This window comes from Mastomys coucha, unplaced genomic scaffold, assembly GCF_008632895.1.
Source record: "Mastomys coucha isolate ucsf_1 unplaced genomic scaffold, UCSF_Mcou_1 pScaffold7, whole genome shotgun sequence".
Taxonomy (NCBI): domain Eukaryota; kingdom Metazoa; phylum Chordata; class Mammalia; order Rodentia; family Muridae; genus Mastomys; species Mastomys coucha.
In genome coordinates, this window is record NW_022196913.1 from 57,524,608 (window position 1) to 57,533,316 (window position 8,709).

Sequence of the window (8,709 nt, forward strand, 5' to 3'; positions counted from 1 at the left end):
GCTTCTTTACCCCCTTACCCATCACAATTGCACCACCACCCCATTTGAAAACCTTGTAGGCTTGGTCAATCTTAGTGGAGAAACACATTACCATATTTTTAAAAAGTCCCTTTCATTTCTGTCTTTGATAGTACTGTCAATTTGACAGGATCCAGAATCACCAGGGAGGTGGGCTATGGGTATGTCTTTGAAGGGTTAATTCAGGAGGGGAGATCCACCCACTATGGGCAGCACAATCCTCTGGGCTGGGTATTCTGGATGTGTCAGGATAGTCTCACTCATGAACTCACAGCAGCTTGATTGCCTGAACAAGACCTGTACAAGATCAAGACAGTAACCACCATTCCAGCATGGATAATTGAAGATCCCACAAGGCCCCACACCTATCTGAGGAGCTATGGATGGTGGTTGTTAGAGGAGAGAGAGACAGTTTTCTTCAGGTGTTAGCCCCAGTAGGCTGACCATGCTCCAGTGGATGACCCTGTACTCATGCTTGCTTATGTGGTAATCACTCACTGGACTCAGGAGGTTATAAAAGGGAAAAAAGATAAAATTGAAAGAGGAACATGGGAAGGGAAATCTGGGTGGAGCTGGAGGGGGTAGTAATGGGTGAATCAAAAATACATTGCCCTCCGGGGTGTTGCAGGTGTGGCTACTGTGTCACATGTGTGTGAGTAGGTGGTAGAGAGGAGAGGCTACATCTATGCTCAGTGTTCTGACCTATGAACATCTGAATGATCAGTAGCCTAACATTCCTAGAAAAAGCAGAGCCTGAGATGACCACCAGTCCAGTGCCAGGCAGGCCCAGACAGGCTAGGTGGGGAGCAAGCCAGAGACGAGAAGAACCCTGCTTGGTAACATGTCCTTAGGCAAAAGTGAGGCTGAGACAGATGACCCTTGTAAGGGGCCACTTAGGCAGGCTGGGCAGGAGTGAGCCCAAGATGACCACCAGACCAGCACCATGGGCCCAGTAAAGAACTAGCCTGAAATGACCACCAATCAGAAGCTGTACAGGCATACCCAAGATGACCCCTGCCTGGCACTACAATGCACCAGTGGGGTATAGTACCACTGAATCCACTCCTGAGATGACCCCAAACACTAAGAGACCCCAGGTACCACTAAAAGGAGCAAGCAAGTGGTGGAGAAATGGAAGAGAAAGAGAGAGGCAGAACTGGAGACTCGAGGGTAGTGAGGAACAGCCTGATGTGAGAAGCCAGAGATGCCACCTGGCACCGTGATGAGGTCCTAGCCTGTGCTGGTACTGGGGACCCTGCTGCAATAGGGTCTGTTCCCACCAAAGGCCAGGCAGATGTCCCTGGTCTGCGCTGCTGCCTGGGGATATGTTGATGTCTGAGAACATCAGACGTGTAGAACTGGCTCTACCTCTCATCTGGGTATCATGGGAGAGCTGTCTCTAGGGGCATGAAAATCAGGAGAGTTAGCAGTACCCTACACATTATAGGAGTTGCAGGTGAGCTGGCCCCAAGGCTACAAACACGGGAGAGCTGGCCCTGCCACTTGTCTCCAATGAGGTGGTGTAGACAAAGGAGAGCTACCCTCCCTCCTCTGTCCTCCTGACTTGTCACTCACCACCTGAGGCAGGCGGGAGATCTGCCTCTAGAGTCATGAGAACAGGAGAGCCAGCCCTGGCCCTGTCCCTCACCAGCTGCAACACTCAGGATAGCAGACCCTGCACCTCACCTGGGCAGCACAGTAGAGCTGGGCCTGAATGTTGGGGTTACAGGCGAGCCAGCCATGTCTCTTGTGTGATGAGCAGTGGTGCAAACAAGGGGAAAATGCCCTCCTCTCCCTCCTCATCCCTTGCCATCTATGGCAGGCAGGAAAGCTGGCTCTGGGGTCATGAGAGTGGGAAAACTGTCCCTGCTCCTCACTGGTAGAAACGCTTGGGAGTACAGGCTCAGCACCACTCCTGGGCAGCAGGGTAGAGCTGGCCCTGGTAGCAGGGGTTGTGGGTGAGCCAGCCTGAGGGCATGAGAGTGGGAGAGCTGGAGAGCTGACCAGGTCAGACACCTCTCAGGCCCAGATCCAGGGTTTTGAGTTGCCCCACCCCATCTACCCCATTGATGAACCGCTGGAGTAAATGAAGGGTCTGGTCTTACAGATCCCAAACTTCAGGAGCTCCATGACACAGGGCAACAACAGGAGATCTGAGAGGAGTCCCGGTGAGGTTCTGGTATTGATAGTGTGACCAGAGGCAAACATTCAGCCACAGACAGTGTTTTATAATGTCAGTCTCTGTTTCTAGAAGCTAGACCCATCCTGCGTAGGTCTCCCTGGAGATCGCTGTGCACGCGTCCTGCAGTCCTTTGATGGCTGTGTACATTGCAATAGGCATCCTTAAAGATGGGTGCTTTTATTTTTGGATGCTGGGTTCTGAGACTAAAGATTGCTAGGCCAAAGGGCAGGCATATTTTGATTCTTTAGTAGTGACTGCCAGATTGTTTTCCAAAGCACTGTAGTGATTCCCAGGGGCAGCATTCGCAATAGGCTTTTCGCCCAAGCACTCCCCGTCACTATTGTGCCTTCCCTGCCCCTCATTTTAAAACAAAAATTTAGATAAATTTCTTCTGGCTAATAAGGTTCCTTTGTCCCTAGCACCTCATTGGAGAAAAGTAGCAGGGCCAGCTCTCCCATATTTGTAATCTTGGGGCCAGCTCACCTGCATATTTTATATGTTTATTGATCATTATTATTCATTTTTCCAAACCACCTGATCAATTAGTATAGAGATTTTAAGCCCATTTTCTAGTAAAATTTCAAACATTTTTATATGTTATAGGTGCCAATTCTATATTTGTCAATTCTATATTTGTCAAATCTATTTCCTGTTGATGGCCTGTCCTTAGACATGCCAATATTTAATTTTTTGTGTGTATAACTGTTTTGCCTGTGTGTGTTTTTCTGTGCACTGCTTGCATGCCTGATACTTCAGAGGCCAGAAGAGGATGTTAGGTCCCCTGTAACAGGTGTTTGTGTGCTGCCATGTAGTTGCTGGGAATTGAACCTAGGTCCTCTGGAAAAGCAGCCAAATGTTCTTACCTACTGAGCCATCTCTCCAGTCCCTAGATTGTTTTTTACTTTCACTATAGAATTATTTTACAAAATAAGCAAATAAAACAAAATGCACACATAAAAATAGGAGGAAATACATATAATCCCATGAGTATAAAAGATAGCTGATTTTATTCACAATGACCATTTAATGTGCCCTTACAAAAATAGAATCACAAAACACATTCTACTAGGAGACCTTATTTGTTACACAAAAATTATACACTTTTAAACCTCAACTCATGAAATTAAATTTATACTTACATCATGATTTTTTTGTGGCTGTGATTGTGTATAATATCAAAATGAAACTACACCTTAATATTAAATATGCAAATCAGTTTTTCCCCATTTGTGAGAAGGTCTCACATAGCCCAGGCTAACAGCTCACAACTGCCAATCTCCTGTCCTCCTTTGGCACCAGGCAGGCATTGTGCAGGCAACCTCCACCCCCACAAATTAAAATAAAAAAGAAATTGTCCTGTCTCACAAACATGGCCACAGGCCAATCTGATGATGACAGTTCCTCAGTGGAGGTACCCTCTTCCCATGTATGTCAAATTTACACCTGAAGCTAACTGTGACACAACCACAGTGCATGTGTTTATTGTCGCTATGAAGGAGGGTGCAGTCAGGGGCATCTGGGAGAGTTCAGAGCAGGAGGAGAAAACAGTAGACTAAACACGGCCAGCAGACTGAACCAGGCCTAGGAGAGAGGAGGGTGGGGACAGGGACAGAGGAAGAGAAGAGAGAACAAAGGGCAGAGGGTCAAAAGGGGACCGAGAACCAAGAGAGAGCCAAGAGCCAAGAGAGTGCATGATCAACGTGGTAAGGTCACACAGGAACCAGACGACGCTGGAAACACTGGAAGAAGGAAAGCCTTAGTGCTGGCGAAATCTGGTGGGCGGGATGAGAGGAGCAGAGAAGAGCCAGGGAGCCAGCATGGACTCTGCAACCACGACTTGCAGGACCTGGCAGATCCTGGAAGCCAGCATGTGCATTTTGGGTATGCAAACAGGCACCACAGTTAGCCAGTTGTCCCCAGTTGCTTCTGGACCAGATACATGCAATGCCATTCGTTTTGTAAGTGATATAAAGAAGCCACATTCTTTCTGAGATGCGGTGTTGGTGCGTGCTGTGGAGCGCTGTTCAGTCTGCTCTGTCTTGACTCACCACTGTTCCCTAGCTGCTGCTGAGCAAGTCGGTCAGGAAGCCACGCCCCAGCCATCACTCGAAAACATACCAGAAAGACTCCGGTGGAGCCTGAAGCGGTGAGTCACTGAATTCGAACCACACTCACCAAAGGCAATGTGAAGTTGCTGGAGAGGTGTGTGTGGACTTGATCAGGGGCACAAAGGAAAAGAATCTGAAAGTGAAAGGACCGCTGCGCATTTGTGCCAACACATTGAGACTCACTACCTGAAAAATACCTAGTGGTGAAGGTTCCAAGACATGGGATCCTTTTCAAACAGAGGATCCACAAGCGATTCACTGATTTACACAGTGCTTCCGAGACTGTTAAACAGATTACTTGCATCAGGTTTGAGCCAGGAGGCTGAAGTCACCATTGCAGATGCCTAAGTCAACTGTTTCAATAAACTGACTTAACTGTTTAAAAAAAAAAAAAAGCCAAATTAGGTAGAAATTTGGAGGAACTTTTCAGGTGAACTCGTTCAAGTCAACAGATCCAGGTGAAAGGCTGTCTGCCAAATACGTGGCACTCGGAAGAAGACCAGACCATGGGACAGCAAAAGTAGCCGAGATGGCTGGGAGCTGAGGGGCAACGGGGAGCGGCTATGTGAAAAGGACCTAGGAGCTGCAGAACAGTGCTCGGATAGATAGAGTTCCAGGCTAGTAGCACCCGGAACACACCAATGTAAAATGTCCGTATTAGAAGATGAGGGTTAGGAGAGGTTGCCCGTAGACAGGAAGAGTTTGTTTTTCTGTTCAGATGGTGTACACTCCTGCTAGGGGCTCTTGCCCCTGTTGATGCAAACAAAACACTGTCCCTGTGTGTAGAACAAGCTGACAGTACCATGCGGTCAGCACCCTCGGAATGGAGTTTATTACAGGAAGGGGACACAGTGAACAACACTCAGGCTGCCCTATCCACGGTGGGACTCTCTCAAATGCCCCCTGCAGCCCTGACTGGGTGAACCCCGTCACTGCCCCACAACAGTAACGTCTCCCTGACACATCCTTCACGGGGCTTTCCCTCTCATCCCACCCCCGCCCCCACTGCTTTCCTATTTCCTCTTCTTGCTTCCTAAGGTCGCCTCCGTAGTTTTGGGATGTGTGACCTTTCCTGAGGCAGCACAAATGTCTTCTCATCCTAGATAAGGTCCTGAGGACAGATCAAAGCAACAATTCAACCACAGTCCAAATTGGTGGATCAAGGTTTATTGGGCTTCCTCAGGGAAGAACAATACTTACAGGCTCAGTGTAGCACCCAGGTGTCCACGCCAAGGGTGAGGACTTATTTCTTGATGGGCACACAGGCAGCTCTACTCAAGGGAGGGAGAATCTCTTCACTTCACTAATTGTTACCACTTGTACAATCTTGGGGAGGGGCCTTGTGAACCTTGTAAGTTCCAGGAACTTCCTGGGACTTTGAGTCTCTCTACCAAGAGGATGCTTCAATGCTGCGGAAGGGGCTACAAAGCTTGGCTTTAGGGACCAAGCCCAGGGGGCACAGAGGTCTTGGCACTCACAGACAGACATGTATAGGGCAGTGGTTCTCAGCCTTCCCAGTGCTGCTACCACCCTTTAATACAGTTCCTCATGTTGTGATAACCCCCAGCCATAAAACTACTTTTGTTGTTACCTCATAACAATAATTTTGCTACCGTTCTGAATAGTAATGTAAATATTTGTGTTTTTCAATGGTCCTAGGCCGCCCCCTTGAAAGGGTTGTTCAACCCCCAAAGGTGTCTTGACCCACAGGTTGAGAACTACTGCACTAAGTGACTCTAGCCTGTTAAGCACACATTGTTGTTTCTTCAAGGGAAGGAATGCAAAAGCCGCTGTCTGCCCAGAAGGCTGGAGGGGGTGCGTTTTGTCACCTGATGGCTTAGTGTGCTGTGTGGCTGAAGACGTCTGGCACCCAGGTCTTCCTACAGACCCTTATTATAAATTTGTTCTTTCTCAGTCAATCTAGAGAACTCATCTTTATGGACTCTACAAAGAGTTTTGATGCAGTCATGTCTGATCTCCTCCTGGAGGAGACTGATGTATGCTTTGTTGTGCGTGACAGGTTGATTTAATCATCACCAGAATAATTTTCACCAAATTGAGCTATGCTTAAGTATGCCTAAAATAAACCACTTGAGGTCAGACTCCCAAAACTTAGCTAAACTGCCTTCCTGCCTTTGGAGGTTTGTTGTCCCTGTTGCCCCTGAAGGTCACATGCAAATCAGGACAGGGTCGGGGTCAAGAAAGATGCTGGAATTCCATAAGACCTCCAGACACCCAAGGGACAAGCTTTCCACAGGATGGACCTTAGAGACAACCGCTCAGCTTTCTTTTCATTTTATAGTTTTTAATGTTTGAATCACCAACGTGGTTGCGGTTTGCTTCCTTCACAGATGTGTGTTTTCATACATAACAGCTTGAAAATGAGCTCATGGGCTGACCTGAAACATTGCAATTTTTTTTTAACTGTTTACGTAGGAAGTGCATTCCCAAAGGAAAGGAACAAACGTCAAATGTTTAGGAGCATGCAAACTTAGCTTTGCCTTTATGCCGAAGACAGCTCACATGGTGGTAGAGCGCGTGTTAGTCCAGCACTGTTGATGGCTAGGCTTGCCTACCAGTTTTCAGGTTTTGAGTGCTTGTTGCTTTCTTCTGTTTAAAAATTATGTTGACTGCCTGATAATAGGCATACTTAGAGGCTCCCCGTCAGTCTCTCTGCGTCTACTAGCAGTTGGCATCTTTCCATTTTGCTTGGATAACTCAGTCCTATTGGCTCCCAGGGAAATAGCTGCTCCTGGCAAAAGAAATGATCATTTACTCAAAACGTTTGCACAGTTCTGCTCGGTTAGAGAGCAGAAGCGGGGCTGATCATTTTTGCATGACGGCAAGTCAAATCAAGAAAATCTCTAAACCGTGAAATGAAATTTAATTAAATATTGCAAAGACAAACATTTTTTTAAAAAAAAAAAAAAACAGGAATAGAAATTCTGAAAGGATGGCTGGAGGCTACACAAACCACTGCTTTACTTTTCAAAAGTAGTGTGGAAACTTTATAGCTGTGAATGTCTCCCCCAAATGACACAAGCTGTCATTGCCCAGGCTTCACATCTGGCGGGCTAGTGGCTCTGAGTCGCTGTGGATGGGTCCTGTTAACTGTTATGCCTGACTTATCCTACCATGAGCAAGCTGCCAGGGTGTGTGGGAGTCACTTCCCTCATCCAAGCTTTTTACTTCTGTCCTGTACCTGGTGAACCCACCTCCTATACAGTTCATGTGCATTAGTGTCATCCTGTCGTCTGAAAAACACCTCAGCGACTCTGATGTGCCCTGTATGAGGACAAGCACTGTCTCCGCTGCTGAGGCTCCGCCTGACCGTAGTAACCCTTCTATCTTTCCCAGCCACACTGCAAGGCACAGGTGCTTCAGCCCCAGGAAGCCTCAGTGAGCATTCTGTGAACTCTCACACCTGCAGCAAGGAGGTGTTCAGAGATGCCAATATCCCCTGACACCAAGGACACTGGAGAAGGATAGAGTCGGGTGGGTCAGCCTGAGACAGGGAGCATTTATTGGAGGCTGGTTAGACATTTCAAAAATGTCTAACAAGGAAGGGAAGGGTTTCAGACTTGGAGCAGCAAGCTGGAGGATTTTCTCACGTTCTGGGATTCCCTGCTATTTTCTTTGAAACATTGTTTCCATTCGGATAGAAGCCAATACATAATTCACTCATTTTGTGTGCTACTCAAATGTTTTTAACCTGATGGCAGGGCTGTGCAGCCAACACCAAACTCTAATAAAGACATTTTCATCTTTTTTCTCTGAGGAAACCCCATCGCCATCAGTAGTCGGCCTCCAAAATCCTCAGCATCCCCCCCCAGCCCCCACCAAGCAACCCTGGAAATACTTCCTGTCTGTATAAATAGATCTGCCTTGGGCATTTTATAGATGTAGCATCACACAGAATGCAGGCTGTGGCTACACAGTACAGAAGCCAAGGTGATGACTCAATTGTCAAGAGTCCTTGTGGGCCCCCTCCCACGCCCCCAGAGGAACTGAGCTCAGATCCCATCACCCAACACCCAAGCCAGGTAGCTCACAACCACCTCTTAACTCCAACTCCAAAGTATTCAGTGCCCTCTTCTGGACTTGTAGATCACACACACATTCACACACACACACACACACACACACACACACACACACACACACAGCATGGTATTTCAGGGTTCATTGTGTTTTAGTATGTCTTTGACACGGAGAAGAAAATATTAACATGTCTTGTAACCATAGATAAAACTGTTCTAAATTGAAACCTGTTCCTTCAGCTCTTATAAAATTTGCTCAGCTTCGGAGACAATCTCCTTTGGGGCAGAGTGAAAAGACCACCCTAGGATGGTCACAAGACTAAGACCACCCTAGGATGGTCACAAGACTAAGACCACCCTA

The 8,709-nt window shown here is 47.4% G+C and overlaps 1 non-coding gene and 1 pseudogene across 1 annotated transcript; both read left to right on the forward strand.

The window, feature by feature from the left end:
* The first annotated feature begins 624 nt into the window (after positions 1 to 624).
* Positions 625 to 754, forward strand: LOC116082914. The gene has a single exon (XR_004115528.1). It is a non-coding gene; the product is annotated as a small nucleolar RNA SNORA17 (small nucleolar RNA).
* Positions 755 to 1,425: 671 nt separating this feature from the next.
* On the forward strand, positions 1,426 to 4,656 carry LOC116081519 (annotated as a pseudogene).
* Positions 4,657 to 8,709: the final 4,053 nt, after the last annotated feature.